General features: G+C 43.9%; 1 long non-coding RNA gene across 2 annotated transcripts; it reads right to left on the bottom strand.

Moving 5' to 3' along the window:
* Positions 1 to 5394: 5394 nt before the first annotated feature.
* LOC129382753 (uncharacterized) lies at positions 5395 to 20840 on the bottom strand. 2 transcript variants are annotated; one of them, XR_011895289.1, is made up of 4 exons: positions 20325 to 20840; positions 18521 to 18626; positions 15942 to 16011; positions 5395 to 8578 (listed from the first exon to the last, which is right to left on the bottom strand). It is a non-coding gene; the product is annotated as an uncharacterized lncRNA (long non-coding RNA). The 2 variants fall into 2 exon arrangements; XR_008610808.2 differs by lacking the exon at positions 20325 to 20840 and adding an exon at positions 19456 to 20079.
* Positions 20841 to 20945: the final 105 nt, after the last annotated feature.

Genomic DNA, 20945 nt, shown 5'->3' with positions numbered 1-20945 from the left:
GTAATGAGCTTCCCTTTGAGTTATCATAAATTGTTTCCTTCCTTATTTTGTTTTTTCCTCTTAAGTAGTTCCTCATGGCAGGTTTTTTTTTTTCATTGCCGCCACCCATGCGATTATTCCAGCCTCTCTGACTTTCCACTTGACGTTCTTTGTTGCTGTGTTGCTCAGCCTACATGCTTTATACTTGCTGGTATGCTTCCTAGTTCTTTTCCTCCATTGTGAATCAATGTTTTTCTTGCACAAATACTTCAACGCTCTCCCAGCCCATTTACTTTCTTCCATATTCCTCAGTCGTTCTTCATAATCAATTTTACTGTGAGCTTCCCTGACTTCAAAACTTGTCCAGCCCATATCACCCTGCACAGCTTCATTTGCAGTCTTCCCGTGAGCGTCCAATGCGAGGCGTCCCATTGACCTGTGGTTGCCATCGAGTCCCCGTTGTACCCCTGATTTCAAGCAAACAACCACATTTCCAAAAGTTAGTTCTGCAGCCATTACACCTTTCCACATACCCCGGAGCGCCTCGTACCTATTGTATCGCCATAGCACTCTGTGTTTCATTATGGCTACATTTCTCTTCCCCTGCAATGCGATGGAAGTGATCGCCATCTGGACGTCTTGCAAGGAAACGGGCGCGCCACTCCATGGCCTCCGAGACCGGCGAGCGTCGGCTGGCGTGCGCAAATCTTAGAGGCCATGGCCGGCGCCCTATGAAATGTAGAAATGCAGGTAAAGAGGTTGGTGTGCGAGTTTCCGCGTAGCAGAACTGTTTTCTCGTATGCTCAGATTACAATCCGACGCTATCCTGCCTGTACATTGTGTTTAGACTGTACTTTACGATTTTTCTGACGCATGTTAGTTTGAGGAATTCAATTTGTTCAGTAACGCCTTTGCGCCTCTCGAATGGCCTGTGTGGTTGTGCTCTGGGATAATTTTTCGCGAAGCGGCGTCCTACGCACACATCACATTTCTTGCGGCATGGCCCCTTAACGCTATCGTGTTGAAAGCGCATCACCATATAGACGAAAGAAGGCATCATTTCATGAGACGGCACAGCGTCTAACGCAGACGCCAGGGCTCCGAAAGACCGTCCGATCTACTCGAACGCTCAAGAGAGACTCCTGTGCCAGAGCTGATGCGACAAGGCACGAAAGGGAGAGGGTGTGAGCGAGTGCACGTGTGTGCATGCATCAATGATTGGCGGACGTAAGAGGCGAGTCGAGGTCTGGGTGAAATGGAACACACGCTGATGCATTAGCCAACATTAGCCCGCCAGGTGTTGCATGAGGGGAGAGGACATCGCCGGGACGCCACGTCACCCTCGCTCTCTGAAGCCCGTGTTACCCGCGCGTTCCTTGTCCGCGCAAAACGCGCCAAGCGTCTCGACGTGCTCTCTTTCCCGCCAATTCATAACTCCAAGGACCGCTCAACTACGTTTATCACGATCATCAGCCTATTCTTATATTCACTGCAGGACGAAGGCCTCTCCCTGCGATCTCCAATTACCCCTGTCCTGCGCCAACTGATTCCAACTTGCGCCTGCGAATTTCCTAATTTCATCACTCCAACTAGTTTTCTGCTGTCCTCGACTTTGTTTCCCTTCTTTTGACACCCATTCTGTAACTCTAATGGTTTACCGGTTATCCGTCATACACATTAAATGGCCTGCCCAGCTTTACATTTTTCTCTTAATGTCAATTAGAATGTCGGCTATACCCGTTTGCTCTCTGATCCACAGTGCTATATTCCTGTCTTTTAACGTTACGCCTAACATTTTTCGTTCCATCACTATTTGCGCAATCCTTAACTTGTTCTCGAGCTTCTGCCCCATATGTCAGCCCAGCTAAAATGCAGTGATTGTATGCATTTCTTTTCGATGATAGCTATAAGCTCCAAGTAAGGATCTGGCAATGCCTGCCGTATGCACTATAACTTATTTTTAATTTTCTAAAAATTTCCTTCTCATAATCAGGGCCCCCTGTGAGTAAGTGACCTAGGTAAACGTACTCTTTCACAGACTCTAGAGGCTGACTCGTGATCTTGAACTCTTGTTCGTTTGCCAGGCTATTGAGTATTATCATTGTCTTCGGCATATTAATCGTCAACCCCACACTTGCACTTCCTCTTTTAAGGTACTCAATCATTCGTTGCAGTTTGTCCACAGTGTTGCCGAGCAGGACAATGTCATCTGCAAACCGAAGGTTGCTGAGATATTGACCCTTGATATTGGCATCCTAAGCCTTGCCGGTTTAAAAGCTTGAATACTTCCTCCAAGCTTTCAGTGAATAGCATTGCAGAAGTTGTGTCTTCATGCCTGATCCCTTTCTTTGTAAGTAACTTGATAGGCAACAGCGGCGTTCAGTTGGACATTAATGCTTTCGCATTCACAACTCATAGCAAATACATAGGTGTCCGTGGATATATGAAGGCGAAAACCTTACATGCCCCATGAACTGGGAAAGCCAGCGAGCGTACGGCGCTAAGGTAGGATGGCGAGAAAAGCTATGTGGCCAAATGTGGACGTCATGCTCCCGGCGCTGCGCTTGTTGCGGCTCGTTCTGTGAAATCCCACGGTGCACCGCCACGGCGTCGGACGGACGCCGTGGTCTACGCTTAGAACTATATTGTCACGTGGTCGTGACGTCAAAGAACACAGTAGCAAAACTGTGAAAGGCAAAAACTAGCTTTTATTGGGCGAACCTGTGCCCACAAAACAGGCTACACTTAAAGCACAACGAGAGCGGCGAACACAGTCGGCGATCGTCGTAAATCTGATCAGTGGGTCAAGCGCGTCGGCTTTTATACAGCAGTCGTCGAATGTTCCAGACTAATCGTTTGGACCAGCGTGCCTTCCACAAAGTTCTACACCATTCGCGTTACGCGATGAAATCAGATAACACAAGGTTCGGCGACAACAGACAGCCGGGTAGAAGCATCGATAACTTTCCAGAAACGTCGGATACATGCAGGCGCGTCCCTCGCTGTGCGATTACAGTTGTTAAGCGGCGAAACGTGGTCGCCCGATAAAGATAAGTACACGTGTCAATACCCCCCTCTTAAAAAGCATCGACCCGATGCTGCAAACAAACGAAGGTAATAAACAAAAGCACTCGAAGCAAAGAAAAGAACAAAAATGACGAAGTTCGTCAGCGTCCGTAAAAGGGTTTAAGGCGCACCACGTGGACCACTTCAGATCGTGCGCGGCGCCGCTGTGAATGCGAAATGCCGTCTGGCACGACCTCATAGTCCAGAGCGCCAATACGTCGGATGACCTTGTAGGGTCCGAAATAGCGTCGGAGTAGTTTCTCACTGAGTCCTCGTCGGCGTATCGGGGTCCAGACCCAAACACGGTCGCCAGGCTGGTACTCGACGAAGCGTCGTCGGAGGTTGTAGTGTCGGCTGTCGGTCCTCTGCTAGCTCTTGATTCGCAGGCGGGCGAGCTGTCGGGCTTCTTCGGCGCGCTGGAGATAGCTAGCGACGTCAACATTCTCTTCGTCAGTTTCGTGCGGCAGCATGGCGTCAAGCATCGTCGTCGGGTTCCTGCCGTAAACCAGCTTAAACGGCGTGATCTGTGTTGTTTCTTGCACCGCCGTGTTGTACGCAAAGGTTACGTACGGCAGGACCGCGTCCCACGTCTTGTGTTCGACGTCGACGTACATTGCTAGCATGTCGGCGAGGGTCTTGTTCAGGCGCTCCGTGAGACCATTCGACTGCGGATGGTAGGCAGTTGTCCTCCTGTGGCTTGTCTGGCTGTACTGCAGAATGGATTGGGTGAGCTCTGCTGTAAAAGCCGTTCCTCTGTCGGTGATGAGGACTTCTGGGGCACCATGTCGCAGCAGGATGCTCTCGACGAAAAATTTCGCCACTTCGGCTGCGCTGCCTTTTGGTAGAGCTTTAGTTTCAGCAAAACGGGTGAGATAGTCCGTCGCCACGACGATCCACTTATTCCCGGATGTTGATATCGGAAACGGCCCCAACAAATCTATCCCAATCTGCTGGAATGGTCGGCGAGGAGGTTCGATCGGCTGTAGTAATCCTGCTGGCCTTGTCGGTGGTGTCTTGCGTCGTTGACAGTCTCGGCATGTCTTGACGTAACGGGCGACGTCCGCGGTCAGACGCGGCCAATAATACCTTTCCTGTATTCTCGACAGCGTCCGGGAGAATCCGAGGTGCCCAGCGGTTGGATCGTCGTGTAGGGCGTGCAGTATTTCTGGACGCAGCGCTGACGGTACAACAAGAAGGTAGCTGGCGCGGACTGGTGAGAAGTTCTTCTTCACGAGCAGGTTGTTTTGTAGCGTGAACGAAGACAACCCGCGCTTAAATGCCCTAGGGACAACGTCGGTGTTCCCTTCCAAATACTCGACGAGACCTTTTAGCTCCGGGTCGGCTTGTTGCTGTTTAGTGAAGTCTTCCGCGCTGATTATCCCAAGGAAGGCGTCGTCGTCCTCGTCGTCTTGCGGTGGGGGATCAATGGGGGCGCGCGATAAGCAGTCGGCGTCGGAGTGTTTTCTTCCGGACTTGTATATTACCGTGACGTCATATTCTTGTAGTCTGAGGCTCCACCGTGCCAGCCGTCCTGAAGGGTCCTTTAAGTTAGCTAGCCAACACAATGCGTGATGGTCATTGACGACTTTGAATGGCCTGCCATAGAGGTACACTGTAAACAAGAAAACACCCAGATGGGCGTTTTTTGCTTGTCCTCTAGCGCATTCCCTTTTGTACATCTTTTTGCTCCCATTGAAAGGGCGTACGATAAAACTCCCATTGACGTGGGCATTAATTGGGCACACAACGGGGGTACCTAATACGCCCACTTCACCCCCCCCCCCCCCCTATTTGACTGGGAGGTACAATGGGAGTATTGTGAAGGAATTAAAGGCATTTTAGTTTAGGTGCGGCAAGCTCGTAGCGAAATGCATGGTGGCGCGGGTCACGCGCTTACGCAGTACCAGACGGAACACCGCAGGCCGAAATGTCGAACGCCGGCGATCAAGGCTCAAGGGAACTCGGCCGTCCGTGAGCTGCCACCCGAGCAGGCGTCGCACCTGCTCGGAGCGAACGCCGGCGTCCGACACCTTGGCCTGCGGTGTTCCGTCTGCTGCTGCATAGGCGCGGCGTACCGCCACGAAGCATTTCGCCGCGGGCTCGCCACACGTGGTCCAATCGACGGCACAGGGCCACCGCTGAATCGACCAAGTCACGCGCACACGTGGTCCAATGGCGAATGAACCCGTCACCGCACGTCTTCATTTTTTTTCCCTTTCGCTGATCACAGAGCCCCTCTTTGCAAAGCTTTTATACAGTCGTCCTAGCTTATCGGCAGTGCCTCCGAGGCCAGCAAACGCCTTCGAGAGCAGTTGCTACTTGCTGAAAGGAAAAATGCACGAGACACACTGACAGTGAAGAAAATTTATTTTACACCAAATGTAAGAAATATAATATGTTCACTTCCGGGCCCAAAAGAAAGCACATTTCTGCCCCAGTAAAACAATTGTCTGGATTTTAAAAAAGAGCACTGTACGTTGTAAGCATGCCAGTTGCTAGTATTCTACATGTCCTAACACAATGAAATTAGTAAATGAAAGAAATGCTAAGAAATCTTATCTCCTTTCATACTGAACTGTAACTACAGAGCCATGTGTTTGAACTGTTACTTTGTACTGACACTCCACACTTTTGCACAGACTATATATTGAGCTCGCTTGACTAAGAGTAAAACTTCATTTGGCCTAGTTGGTACATAATTCTGAACTTAAAACTTACAGCGCAAACACCTAAGACGAACCGCAAAAGGCAGATACGACAGACGCTGGCGCTAACTGACAACTTCTTTATTTCTTCGTCGTCGATGCATATATATGCCCTAGGCTATACAACTGCACAGGCGCACACATTACATTACAGAGATCTCCCAAATTATCACATATGCAAACGTAGGCACTCAAATTCAGATGGGTGCAGGGACAAAGCTATGTCACTGATGCAATTATCATTTTGCCTTTTTATGTGGTAGGCCTCTAAGGCGCAAGCTCATTCATGCTTTTGCCAAGAATCGACGTCCCATCAAGTCGTGCCTCACAATTTTTGCAAGAGTTTATATGCGCAACAATGTGCACTCTTCTATCTACATTTTTGTTTACTTTTTGTGCATGTTCCCTGGGCGGTCCCTTAAACACATAAGGTCATCTATCAACTCAAGAAAATTGCTTGCAGGCATAGTGTTCCTTTGGCGTTTTCTGCACCGAACAAGCTTTTAAAGCTATGCTCCCGCACCTGCGGAGAGGGCAGAGGAGGATGCCAAATTCGGCATGATGCTTCATACGTGTTGTGCGCGGTCGGCGTGGTTTATACCATTCACTCTCATGTGGTAAGACATAGCTTGGCTAGATAGGGCATTGCGTCAATGAACGACTCAGGGAACATGCGCAACAAGTAAACAAAAATGTAGATAGAGGAGCGCACCTTGGTGCGCATATAAACTCTTGCAACAATTGTGAGGCACAACTTGATGGGACGTCGATTCTTGGCAAAAGCAAGAATGAGCATGTGCGGCTTGCCTTAGAGGCCTACCACAAGAAAGGCAGGGCGATAATTGCATTAGTAAGATATCTTTGTCCCTGCATCCATCTGAATTTGACTTCCTACGCTTGCGTATGTGATAATTTGGCAGATCTCTGTAATGTAATCTGAGTGCCTGCGCGGTAGTGTGGCCTAGGGTTTATATTGCATCGACGACGAAGAAATAAAGAAGTTGTTAGCACCAGTGTGTGTCGTATCTTCCTTTTGTGGTTCGTCTTAGATGTTCGTGCTGTAAGTTTAAGTTGCTTGACTAAGCCATTCCTAATTAACAGTGGCTGGTATAATGAGGCCGATCAGTTGTATTTTGCATGGACTAGCACACAAATATGATAAATGTCAAAGTACTAAATTAAGAAATTGGGACTCATCACAAACGAGCTACATAATTTAGTGCTGGATTTCTGAGCAAGCTATTAAAAATTATTGTCTTTTACGAACCAGAACCCACCTTCTGATTATGACACATGCCATAGCGAGTAACCCCGAATTAATTTGGACAACCTAGGGTTCTTTAACATGCACCTAAGTACATGGGTGCTTTTGCATTTCGCTCCCACTGAAATGCGGTTTTGTTTAAGACTACATTTACGAAAGTTCCAAACACGATCCCCCCTATATTTTTACAGTGGGTGCTCTTTAAATGGAGCCGCAAGGTGCCAGGGAAATTGGTTCCATTTACCAGGCATTATATTTACTGAGAGACATTGCAGAGAGCCAACCAATTATCAGGATGGTGTCCTATTTAAGCGGCAGTTTCGAAGCGATTTTCGTTTATTGAGGTTCCACTGTAGTCCATAATAGTGGATGAGTTGTGTTCTGCATGGACACATTAGCATGGCTACCATGTTTAGTTGAATATTGTGCAAGCAGCAACATTTCACTGTACCCAGTGCAATATATAAAGCCAGCAATGTAACATGTTGCAAATGCAGCCACGAACAAGTACCTTCCCTGATCATATCCAATAGCAGCATCTTTAGACGAAATTAGTCATGCTTTCTCCCGTTTAAGTGCCTTGTTTTCAGAAATCAGATCCTCCTTATCACATTGACCTCCAATTGTGTCATTCCCCGAGCTGAGGTCATTTGAGATTGCATTTAATTGCCCTTCAAATAGCATATTGGTCTTATTTAAAAAGCACATGGCATCACAGTGACCACCTAGACATAGAATTCGAGCTGCAACACAGTAGCAAACATTCTGAGGTAGAAGCCTAACTATTCTTTTGAATTTGGATGCATGCTCAAAACACTGCTATGCAATTGCAGACAGGGCTGATAGTGTAGCAACCAGGACAGATTTAACGGACATAAAGGAGCAAAATTGTGTAAGCTTCGAATTATTATTCTCTCCGAGGAACCATGCTGTCCAATTATAAAACGGGGATCAAAATAAAGTAATTGGATAGCAAATCTGCATTTCATTAAGTAAATAAAATACTGTTCATGCTACCTTCCAGGGTGCACACTACATTCCCTTTCCTTGAATGTGAATTTGCTACCTTTCCATGGGTTACCAAATGTATAGGTGTATTGTTGGTCAAGGGTGGTGGAATGGCTATAGGTCTCAGGCTAGAGGAAATATTTCGAGAAGGAGACTTGCCAGGTTGAACAACGAATGTCTCAGGCTGGAGCCATTTGGTTCTCTTGCAAAGATGTTGCCTCCAGCTTGAGACTTCCTTTGTTGGACAACTGTTGATGACTAATTTCGCCATCTTTTCATTTACCCTCGTCTTATTCAACCTATTGCTCCACGCAGGAGCTGCACTTTCTTTAAAAAATAAAGATATTAATGAGCTCAAAGGCTTTGTGCATGGCTGCATCCCCAAGTGCAAAAATTTGTTTTCAATGAATGACAGAGTTGGTACCTTTCTTGAGAATTCAATAGAAAGAACCAAAAATTAAGCTAACAGACTGGTTATGACGACAAGTAAACATGAATTGATGTGGAGTGCCATTTCTTCATTTTGCACCAGGCTTGGGGCCAGCCAGACTTCTTCCTAAAATTGAGAAAATTTTTCTAATGAAATACATATTAATAGCATTCTCTTCATAATCTGAAAATTTAAAAACATGGTTATTTGGTTATTCATATTTAGTTGGGAACAGTGCGAAGGACACTGACGAAGTAAGGGCTTATGCAGTAATGCCACATAGTGCTGGCTGAGAACAGATTCAATTTTAGAACAGACAAACAGTTAAGTACTTTGGAATGCTTCCTAAAAGCCATAAAAAACCAAAGCAGGAAGCAGTTGTACAAAATAATGTATGTGCATGAAAAATGCATCTGATCATCGGTTCGCAGACATGTATGACATTTGCTTGTCAGTTAACAAAACATGTGTTACACTGAAACATTTCTCCTACAATTTGGCAATTCTGTGGGCTTTCATTATTGCTCGGGTCAGTTGGTTGCTGTTGTTACTGCTACTAGTGTACGGTGAAGTGTAATGTAGATGGGCAAGTGCTACTGACAACTATGAACATTGGCAAATTTTGCTGCACCAGGATAACGCATGCATTGTCCCACTGCAGCGAAACTTTCCAGTAAACATTCACAGTTGTCTGTAGCACTTTCCCATCTGTCTCGCCTCACACTGTTCCATCTATAGCGCTTCACCATACTGTAATATGCACCACCTACACACAATTCTACCCTTCTGAAGTTCTTACTGCTACTTCGCACTCGTCACATTCAGGCCGCCAGGCGTACTGAGCCCAATGCATAGACTGGCAGCTCCTGTCATGGACTTATTCTGGTGTAATGGCACCACAGAAGCAAACGAAGACAAAGACATGCAGGACACAAGTGCCTAACCTCAAGTCTCGCTTTAACAAGAAAACAGACATCATATACAACACATAGTGACAGGAAGTGATGTCATTAATTCAAAAACAAATTCTTTGTGCAATGTAACTGAGAATGACTGATGCATTTGTCCTTTTCGTGCTAATCTGGCAAAGCTTAATTATCTTATGTACATCTGCTCATAATTTCTGGCTACGAGTTTTGATGAACACAGGAACGAACCAATCTATTTTGCAGTGCATCACTATGTGCGAATGAGAGTTATTCCACACAAACTTCATTAGCCGCAATCTCAAATTAATACAATGTGTGTATGCAATGCAAGCATGACTGGATGGGAATGGCTGACTGTACATAACCTCCGTTGCACAGTGCACCGCCTGCAAATTGTGCTGCACGCAACAAATTAATTTGTTTTCCTGGCTTGTCTTTTTTTCTCATCAGAGCAAATCTCTCATCACATGTTTCATACAGAAAAAAAATTTTTGCCCGTAGAGACCAGCTACACAATTACCCATGAAAATTACAAATGCATACGAAACAACTGCAACCACTTTTTTACTTCATCTCATTCATTATATTCCATATTCATGCCTAATTTAGTTGCGCAAATCATTGTTTTCTCAGGCCCTTGTTAGGAGAGTTTTGTGCTGTAATAAAAGGCAGAAGCCAAAAAAAGGAAAAGGTTGGTTGTGGTTGAAGCACAATATGCATCTAGTGAGCTAGGCCGCAAGCGTTGTGTAGTCTGCTGCCATCATAAGGCCGTGCCTACATTGGACAGATGGGATGCTCTATTAATGCGAAATCAGGGAAATTGAGGGAGTATGAGTCATCCGTGTGAAACAATCCTCCATCACACAATGTTGAATACTGCAAAGAATGTGACTGCGGTCCTGTGTTCCACAAAACTTGCGTTGTAGCCAGGTATTACGACCTGACAACATGCAAGGTAATTGTGGCTTGCAACATTTAAAAAGTATGACGAATGTATCAGTGATCCATTAGTTGCACTGCATAAAGAATTTCTTTTAACAGATATCATCACATCATGTCTCCACCTGTTATTAAATATTGCCTGTTTCCTTATTTTAAAGCTTGAAGTGAGATCCGGTGCTTGTGTCATGTGCGTACATATCTTTGTTTACTTTTTGTGGTGTCATTACACCAGAATTTATATAACCAAATGGCCACACACTGCTTTTGTCACGTTATAGTGGTGCTTGCAAAGCCTCCCAAACAGCAGCCTATTTGGTAAAAACATGCTTTTGTAAATATGCTCTTCCAAATAGAAAAGCTATCAAGAAGGTAACAAGAATCAAGAGCATTAAGTTAAATCCACTGCAATGCTTTACTTTTTTGCCTTTATTCCTTACACCTAAGTGGATAAGAAAGAGTGTGAATGTTACAAAAATGCACTAAATAAGTTGTTGAAATTACGCAAAAATGTTAACGCAACTAAGCATAGATTTATGTGCAATAATAGACACCAGTCTCAGTTTTTTTCCTTCTGACACAAACATAGTATATCTTATTCCTTTGGCATGAAGGAAAGCATATGTAGACCAGACAAGCTTATATTTGAATGAGAGCCTTCACGATTAAGCACCACTATAATGTGACCATAAGAGTACATACACTGTAAACAGTGCAGATGACAGCCCAAATTTCATAAGTGCAACATGTTAGCGAAAGCAGCAACCATTAACCCAGAAACTAATCAAATCCCACAAAATAACAAGCAAAAAAAAGAATAATGTGTCAGCGCAGCACCTGTTCTCAGAAGTTACAGAAAAGTGGTATGCTTGTTAACAAACCTGAAACCACGGCACATTTGTATCTGACCACCCCCTGCCTCTTTATGTGCTTTCGTGCCTTTGACAAGGCATTACTGGATATTTATTTGCTTGTCTGTTGCAAAAGCACATCAATTATTAGTCAGTGCACATTGCACCATGCCATTTATCTATGTGGACTCACTTTGTGTCCTTAGCACTGCTCTCACCTATTCAGAACTAAGGATTGCAAAAAGACTTGTTCTACTTAAATCTACATGCCTTAATATGTGGGTTCTGCAGTTGAAATAGGGTAATTATAAGTAAAATGCATGACATGTTCTGATGAACTTTGTTATCATAATCTAATTGTTTATTTGGGCACATAACCAGTCAGATCATTTGTACTAAAACAAGAAAACAAATTCAACACACTGGTTTATACTGGTTGGTGCTCTATTGACTTTAGTACACACATTGAACAAACGACAGGCAGTGAGGAATACCAACAACCACTAACTTCCACACGGCATTATTGGTCACATGTGCACAATATAGCTACAAAAACCCAAATGAAAGTAGACAAAGAAAAAAGTACATTTTAACAGAAAAAGAACAAGACAAAAAAACTTCTTTTGGTAGCTAAGTCACAATCAAGGTGTAAATGACAGCTATAGTTTGGCAAGCACACATGTAGTTACTTTGCTCAGTTCCTCGATATCCCAATTTCTTGTTTGACAGCAACACAAACGGGACATCTACGCATATCTATTGCACATGCCATTTTTGCTCGCTCCAAAATCCTTGCGTGGTTATTCATTTAGTGCCTGCTTCGCCTGTACTGGCATTGCAGGGGGGGTATACATTCTGTGTAATGTAACTTACATTCAAATCAAGCACACAAAGCAGGGAGGGAATTATCTTTCAAAACTATGCAAACAATTGTAGGCTGAAAAACCTTGCAGCCCCTTTGGTCCAAGGAAAAAACAATGTGAGGCATCACCTATAAGTAAAAGGAAATTAATAAACCTTTTTAGTGTAATCTCTTTCTTGTGAGGTATGATGATAGCCTGATATGAATTTCTCTATCTCTACATGTTTGGAACAGTATATGCTTGAAATAATTTTAACTGAAGAGATTTCCCAGTCTTTTAAATCCTGCCATTGCAGCTTACCCTTACTCTTAGTAATACAAAGCCTTTTAGTATGACTTCCTATTACAAATCTAACTGCCATATTTTGAACATTTTCAAGCAGACCAGCTGACGCAATATTATGGGGATTCTAGCAAACATGTACTTATTTGATTAGTGAATGCACATAAGCAAAATACAGCTGTTCTTTGAGGTTTTCGGGAAGTCAACAAAATGTGTATGGGTGGACACACGACAGCTACTACACCGATAAGCATCGTGGCCAACCAAAATTAAGTTTATTCCTATATGGACGGGCACGGCGGAGTGTGAGCAGACAATGGTCGGCTTTTTCTGGAGTCATATACAAAGGAACCCCAACATAACGAATGCACTAAAATCAGCGATTTGGTTTGTTGTACTCAGATTCGACCGTTTAGTCAAATAAGTACATTTGCAAATGGATTGTTTTCCCACGGAAAGGGCCGCAGTGAGAAAACACAAATCTGAATGAGAAAAAAATTTTGAATTTGAGAGTCAGCGACCAAAGATACGGTTTCACGGTGTGTTAACGATACCTTCACATAGGTAGCATGAAGCAAACCCAGCCTTGCTTTCGCATCCACCCTGTCCTCTTTGATACTGCCACACACAGTGGAACGACACTATCATGAAAAGTGCTGGCAGTGGAGGCGAATGCTTTGTCTGTCTCAAACTTCAATGCATCTCTGAAACTACAGATTATGCAACCCCGTGTACTAAACACATGGGAAGACTGTGCACATAATACCACGCCATATCAGCACGTCTAGTCTTTCCACACGCAGCAGATCACCTCTAGAACAGGGTGTGCAGGCTGCAGATGTGCTCAGATGCGCTCACAGCCATGGCGCTAGAAAAGAAGACGCACGGACTGGGCCCTTCTGAGGGCCCCCTTAAAAGCTCAGTTTGTCATTTTTTGTTTCTGTAATAGGCTAGTGATAAAAGTGAATTTGCTTCATGCCTATTAAGAAATGTTGTACACATGGTAGAAAAATTATGAAAGTAGAACATTTTATTACTTTTCACCCCTCTCAGTTGGAATATCGTACAAATGCATAAGCAGCCATTTTTGCCTTGTTTCATCTAAGATGTTTTTTTCATGCTGAAAGAAAGGCATGTGTTTAAAAAATAAGCTTGGTTGCAACATGTAAAGGAATTGTGTAATGTCACAAGGGTTCCTGAAATCAAAATATATTTGTGATTTCTTTGCGACTGGAACACTCAAAAGAAAAACGACCTTTTAAACAGACTAAAACAAAGCCACAGCACATGCACCCATACTAAGCCAGGGACTGTATCAAGCTGATATGAGAAGACTTTCAAGAAAGAATCTTTCCCGGTTTGGTAAAATTCTTAAAACAATGGTTAATACCTGGCCCCACGCCTTAAATCTAGAAGGAATAAAGTTTTTAAGCTACTCTGTGTTCTTTCTTGAACCCAACAAATGTGCCTAGAAAAATGGGTCAAGTCTACATCTTGTCACATCTGTGGCAAGGTGTGAACAAAAAACTCGCTTTAGCTGGCTGCAGTGCTCCCTGCGATGAATATTCAGGCAGAAAATTGTTACCCCAGTGTGACTGTGCACCCAAGAAAACAAAATGTGGTAGACTACATCAATGCAAACGGAAAAATCTTTAGTCCATGCTTGCTGGCAACCTGTGTCTGTATTGGCCTCTAGGAGAATTGTGGCCCCCACGTGCTGGAATATTTCCGTGGAATAGAAAACATTGTGTGATACCAGCTATCAAGTGCTACCACCAAGTAGCTACCAGCTACCAGCTATCAAGCTATCAAAAGAGCTATAGGCAATTTTGCTGCAATAACAGTACTGTTTTTATAGCATTCGTTGTGGGGAGTGCGGCTTGCCCCTTTTGCCGGAGTTCTTGCTGAACGGCGATTTATTATCAGTTTGTTATATGTGGAACTTGAACAGCTTATATTTTTGTCTCCTCAATCCACACTTCTGCTGCACTTTTGTCAGCATCTCTACACAGGGTGTCTTGACTGAGGTCATACCAAGTAAGCACGCTACAAGCCTTGTGTGCATCGTTTTCATGACTCTTTCGATGACCAAATTTCATTTGCAGTGACTTCATCAACTAAGTATCTAGCGGCAGCTTGAACATGGGTACTCATGAGAACTCGCACCAGGCTTGGTCAAATACGTCCAGCACTGCAGCACTGAGTAGTGAACCATGCTGTAAGAGTTGGCAACTAAATTGCCACCTTGTGATTGAAACTTTTCATCCTTACAATCAAGGCTTCAATTGCCCAGCCAGCGAGCTGCAGCAAAGGTGTGAACTATAGTCATAGTCATCTGATGTCACATTCTATGTCATAGCGATAGCAGGTGATCCTTCCAGTGGTGGCCCTTAAGGCCAACAGGCATCCCTTTCTATGCACGTGCTTGTGTAGGACTGGGGAGATGGTGCCAGTTTGTTCTTCAGCATTAACACTGTTCATGCTGTATCAGGAACACATTTTCTTACTCAGTGCAATAGCCCTTGAACCTACATAATTGCCAATGAGTCCTTTGTCGACCAACCTTTCCTTTGCCATGTCATTTGCTTCTGCCTTGATGTCACAGCAACTTCAGCTATATGAAGCAATGATGGTGTTTGAGTACCCACACAGCCTTGCAGCTTTCCAACCTGAACATTGCTTCATTAAAAGCTGACATGATTTGGTCTCAGCAGACAGATCAGAGTTAAAAAGAAGCCTTAAACTTCTTTCAAAGTCATTCTAACCTTGTCAATAATCCCGTGCCTTTTGATGTGTTATTCAGCATTGTCAAAAGCAAGTCGGCTCTTAAAAATCAAAGTAACAACTTTGTGAGACCACCTACTAGGCTACCACTGTCTCTTCAGCCAGCCTGAAGTGTCTTGCAGCCATAAAAGCTGGAGTGCACAAAAAACGACAAAGAAAAGTGTGGCAGACAAAATGCTCATGGAAATCCATATGTTTATGGACTGTTACACTGACTGAAAAAAATGGTGGCTTCCCAATACAGTCTTGATGTACGTAGCTGTTTCAGTCACGAAGAAACAGCCAGTTGCACAGTCCTGCACAAGCACAGTGTACAGATGCCCATGGATTAAAATTTGTTGTGTGTGCATGTGGTACAGTGTACCACATTTCATGTTCCTGAGGCTGCAGTACACTGGGAAGACTGGTTGCAACTTCAATAGTAGGCCCTTAGAGTATTGCAGCCCTTTGTTCATATTTTGCTGCAGATTGTATCAAATGCGACTGCAAACTGTTTTGCAGGACACGTCAGTTCAGTTCAAGCAATTAGACAGAGTAACCCAAGAAATAGTTTAAGCCTCGAAAAGGTCTTAATACAGTTTCTAGTTTAGTACAGGTTTTCGCCTGATGTTTTGGCTTCTTCTACGGTATAATGCTGTTGCTTGCTAGGTACTGGTGGTGTGATGTACACACTCTCTTGTGTTGCTATAACGACAACTTGTAAAAAAGATTTTCCTTCCTAACAAACATTTGGATACAGTGCCTGTGAGCTCATCTTTTAACCTGTTTTTCATTTGATCTGTGCATTTACATTGAACGTAAACTAGAAAATATCAGTACTGAGAATCACAAAAGAACACACCTGTGTAACGATTCCGCCGAGATCGTTGGAGTGGTCCAGCCACAGGATGCAACGCAGGTAGAAAGGCCTCCTGAGTTAAAGCAAAATAACAATCGTTGTAAGATGCGAATAAAAAATTTTATTCTGTGAGGCTTTCGGCATGTATACTAATTACCACATTTGTATGTAAAATAGTTTTGCATAATAGCTGAGCAAGGTTAACGTCTCGCCCTGTGACTGTCAGCCAATGCTACTCATGGCAATGGTGGCAAATATGGCACATCCTCTCAAATGTAACTTTTGTGGGTTACATGAATTTAAAAGAACTTAGGTTTACATAATACATAACACCTGTGGTTAGAAGGATGTCTTGCATGCAGCACCAATGCCACAAGTGGCACTGCTTAACACTTCCAGGGCCAGACTTAGTACATAAACAATACAAATGTGCAACAATGTGAACAGGTGGTTAGCTGCTGCTATAACTCAAAGATTGCATGCATCATGTAGATGTGAATGCAGCTCCCATCAGGAGCGAGTTGCCCTTTAGTGCACTTCACTTCTCTTCCTCTTTTGTCTTCATTGCATGTTGGTGCCATATGGTAATAATGAACAAAAATTAAGCACTTCAGTTCCCATTCTTGTTTTACTACATGCTGTAAAGTCATCTAAGTGCGCTTAATACTCTTAAGAATGTACTTTAGCCATTTTGTCAATATTTTTCGCTTGGCTTCACTACACCTTAATGTAGTGCAAATTCTAGACAATGCTTACAAAAATACCTACTCCACACAATAACACCTCCAATTAAGAGTACACAGTCTATGGCTTCGAGATGTGTACATACATACTTAATACATGGTTACAATGAAAATATAAGTGGCTGTTCTAATATGCACACTTAGCATACTGCATAACAGTCACCTGGTTCCAAAATGGCTTTTTGTTATCACACATAGGACGGCCACAACTATAAATTTAATTCTGGCAGTAACTTAAGCCACGGCCAAAACCTTCATAGTGCAATCAATGAAAATTTTCGAATTTAGAGCAGTTAGACATAAACAGGGCAAGTAGTTTTAAAGTGTTAAATAATGAACTGTTATGGAATATGGCGGTAGAAGGCCATGCGCCTGAAACATAGGTATTGTTTATCATATAAGCACATTCTTATATTTTTGCTTACTTCCCTAGGGATTGCATCAAACAGTTTGCTTGTGTAAATTTTGCTACGTGGCTGTATCGTATTAGCCCTTATCTTTTCACATTTGGCTTACTGCAGCTTTATGCACATGCATAAAGCTACTACTGCTGCCACTCTACTGCTACACTACTACCTATTACCTACACTACTACCTTCAGCTGAAGGCCAAGTACTATGCTGTCCAACATACATGCATTTAACAACACCGAACAGTAGACAGAGAATGAGCAACTCTTTTAAAAAGTGCAGTTCTTTGGAGACACATTGATATATATCTGGAAAACAGATTTTTGCTAAAATTATAACTTAATATAATTGGTACTGAGCATAATGCATCTTGCAATAAACTTGCATTTACCGGACACCACTATACACACTGCGACCTCTGCAGCTTCTCCACAATCTGGCACAATGTGCTCAAGCTGCCTGTAAACCCTGGAAGGGGTCTATGATAGTTTAAGAAGCTTAGCAAACATGAGAAGGACCTAAAATGAAGGTCAGAGAAGCAAAGCAAATTTTTAACCATTCCTCTCTATGTTGCTATGAATGTCAAGGTTCCAGCAAATGATGTATTTGAACTGTATTTTTAATTGTGCAATACTAGAGAGCACATTTTTGCAATAATAATGTGACAGAGAAGAATGACAGAAACTAACTTAATAAATATTTTTCGAAACTTGCATGAGGTTTTCGTCATTATGCTGATGCACACACCTGCATACCTCTACTGTGAAGTCTTGTTTCAGTTTATTTTATTGTCACATAGTAATTTACACCATACACTTGTCCTGAAATACATCACGTTGGGCTCCTTCAGTATTTTTTTCTTACTGGAAACACACATGCCTATACAGGGCAAGCACTCAATACATGCAAGACTGCCACGGGAATGGCCACTCGAGGTCGACTGTTAGTACAGCGCAAGAGACGAGGACTGAAGGAAGAACACAACACAGGCGCTGTCACACAGAAACATACTCAAGGCACTTTGCGAGATTCTCAGGCTTCTTTCATGCTCTAAAAACACATTATGTAGCACATATTGAGCCACAGATAGCTGTACTGGGAAATTTTCACGTTGCTCTACAATTTTATAATTAAGACTTTTTATCTAATTACATTTGAGAAGTTAATTAATTGATTAAGACTAATTAGGTAATTAGGCAAAATGCAGCAAATCCAAGTATTTCCAAGAGACAGGAAACAACATTACATAGGTTCTGTGCAGCTAGGTGGCATATTCATATTTTTAAAAGTTTGCTAAAGTTACGTGGGATAGCCTGCATACCTCCTATGGAACAGGTGTCACACCAATCACTCTAAGTAATGCCGCTAAACTAGCCATTGCGCTCAAAACATACAGGGTAAAAAAAGCAAACTCTAGGTAAGAGCATACCAAGGCCTCTATTGCTGAAAAGGGAAACTGATGGGAGGCACCCGATCTCCGGCCATGAAGCTGCTTCATCCTCACAGTTGGCAATGAAACGACCGCAGCCGCAGTCCTGAAATAAAAATGAAAAATTTGACACTACAATGATCACACAGAACACAAAAAAGCTGGTCACAAGCTTATCTTGGAGAACATCTGCTGCTACATTAGGTTTTGTATATTCGTCAGCTTATTGTTAAACTAAGCTTGCCAATATTTTATATCTTAATGGCTTTGCTCTTTACAAACCAATACCTTTGCCCAACTCATGCACATATGCACTACTTAAGCTATGAGATGTTTACTGATCCCTTACAATGAATGGCTTCTAAGACAAATTATTTCACACAAAAGGATGCATAACTTATGAGTGTTACTGACATTGAATACCAAGGTAGTACCTTTTTTTATAGACAATGGCGGATTTGAAGCACATTTTTCTCACAGATACAGGTTGATCGGTCTGCCTTTTTTTTTTCACCAGCAAGAGAAATTTTGTTATTAATACTCGTGCAATATAGGATGACGCTGTGATGTGTGATATGATCCTGAGTTGAAAAGCGCAACTTCTTTGTGTGAATTTGGCACCTAGAATTCAATACTAAATATCTGTACCCAATACGCAGTGGCACAGCAGCAAAGTAATTAAACATTAAACAAGTTCAGGTATCCAGAGCACAGCGCCAGCTGTTGAATAACAACATTGCACAAGCATCGACTATATAGATATAGCCTAGTAAGTGCACCGCAGGCGTAGTGGCGGCCTCAGCAAAGAACACAGGCATGGAGCGACGCGCCCGTATGACCTATCACCGGCAATGCTATCGCGTAAATTGATATATCTCGTCACGGCACGGGCACAGTTTTCTGCCCGCCGAGGTGCCGCCGCCACTGGTACTCACCTGCTCCGGCCGCCGAGGTTCAAGTGACGGCGTATCCAGTAATCTGAACCCAAGCAGGACACCTGTTACCGCCAAGCAGTACGCTAACAATAAAGAGGTTCTTATACTCTGACCGGCAGCTCATGCGGCGTTCACCCGTAGTGCCGTTGGAAGCTCACCACACGCTTTTAATACCACAAACGCGCCGCCGACATTTCACGCCCGTAGATCAAAGTCGACGGGCGCAGGCTCTACATGCTGCGTGCCGCAGTCGCGCACTGCCTGCACAATCAACGACGTGGGTGCGAAGAGACACAGGCGATAGAAAGGAGCGTACTGGCAAATCTGCACAATGCGCGCTAAGTGGGCGACCTACTGCACACAATCGCACGAGCTAGGGGATTGGCGCCACGTACGCGCCAGCTAGCAGATACCGCGCACAAAGAAGCGCCGCCGGTTCTCGCTCAAATGATCGCTGTACAAACACTCACACACGCGCACCGCAGTAAACCCTTAACGAGCCGCCACATTTTCAGGCCGCGGTTAGGCGGCGAAGCTTAGCTAACCTCGCACTGCACGTAACTATTGTGGTAGTGGCTTGCGCTTCGGGGATCATGTCGAATGCTCACATCCGCCCAATTAAAGACGCGGCAAAGTCCCTCATTATATAAAATTCTAATTTTTAAGTACACTCGCTTGACTCTGAGCACTCAAGTCGATTCGATTACGACAAAGCTCGAAGAAACACAGTGATCGTGCAAAATGGTTCTGGACGGCCAACTGTCGCGCCATGTTGTACCGAGACCTTCAATAAGTCATATCAGCGCGTCTCCTCACTTAGAACACATGCACACTCATAGAACATGTAATAATCGTTCAAAGTCACTTACCGTGGAGTCTTGGGGGTTCAAAGCAGTGAGAAACATCAACCACGGTAGAAGAATGCGCCGTCGCTGGCAAATGGCTGCTCGATCGCAGCTTTCAACGCACGCGCGCGCGCTCCGAAGGCTGGTGTTCCTCCGCGCGTAGTTCCGACTTCGGCGTCCTCTGCAGCACCAAGGCGCGGCTACTCCGAACAGAAAAACAGCGCCGACACACATTGCGCGGGATATTTCGAATCTGACTGCAGAAATAATCCTACTGAAATTGTCGCTGCGGCTGACTGCCTTGTTGGTCATGGCTGAGTTATTCCTTTCTCTGTTTGGCTCGTCTCAATTTCCCCTACGCCACCGTTATTCCTTGAAAACCCCCATTTTACAACCGCAATGCCCCATCAAATGGGGTCGGGGGTACAATAATGGTTCTAGCTTATTTTACTTCTTCTCGTGGGAGTACTCATTTTAAGCTAGGGGGGAAAAATGGCATATCAACTGTTAAAACGCCCATATGGGCTCATTTGTGTTTACAGTGTAAGGACGGAATTTAGCTGTAGCCCAAATGATGGCGAGGCATTCCTTTTCAGTCGTAGAATAGTTGCTTTCCGCTTTTGACAGCGACCGGCTAGCATACGA

This window comes from Dermacentor andersoni, chromosome 6 (genome assembly GCF_023375885.2).
Source record: "Dermacentor andersoni chromosome 6, qqDerAnde1_hic_scaffold, whole genome shotgun sequence".
Classification (NCBI taxonomy): Eukaryota; Metazoa; Arthropoda; class Arachnida; order Ixodida; family Ixodidae; genus Dermacentor; species Dermacentor andersoni.
The sequence above is the reverse complement of the archived record's forward strand: the minus strand, read 5'-3'. Positions and strand labels throughout refer to the sequence as shown.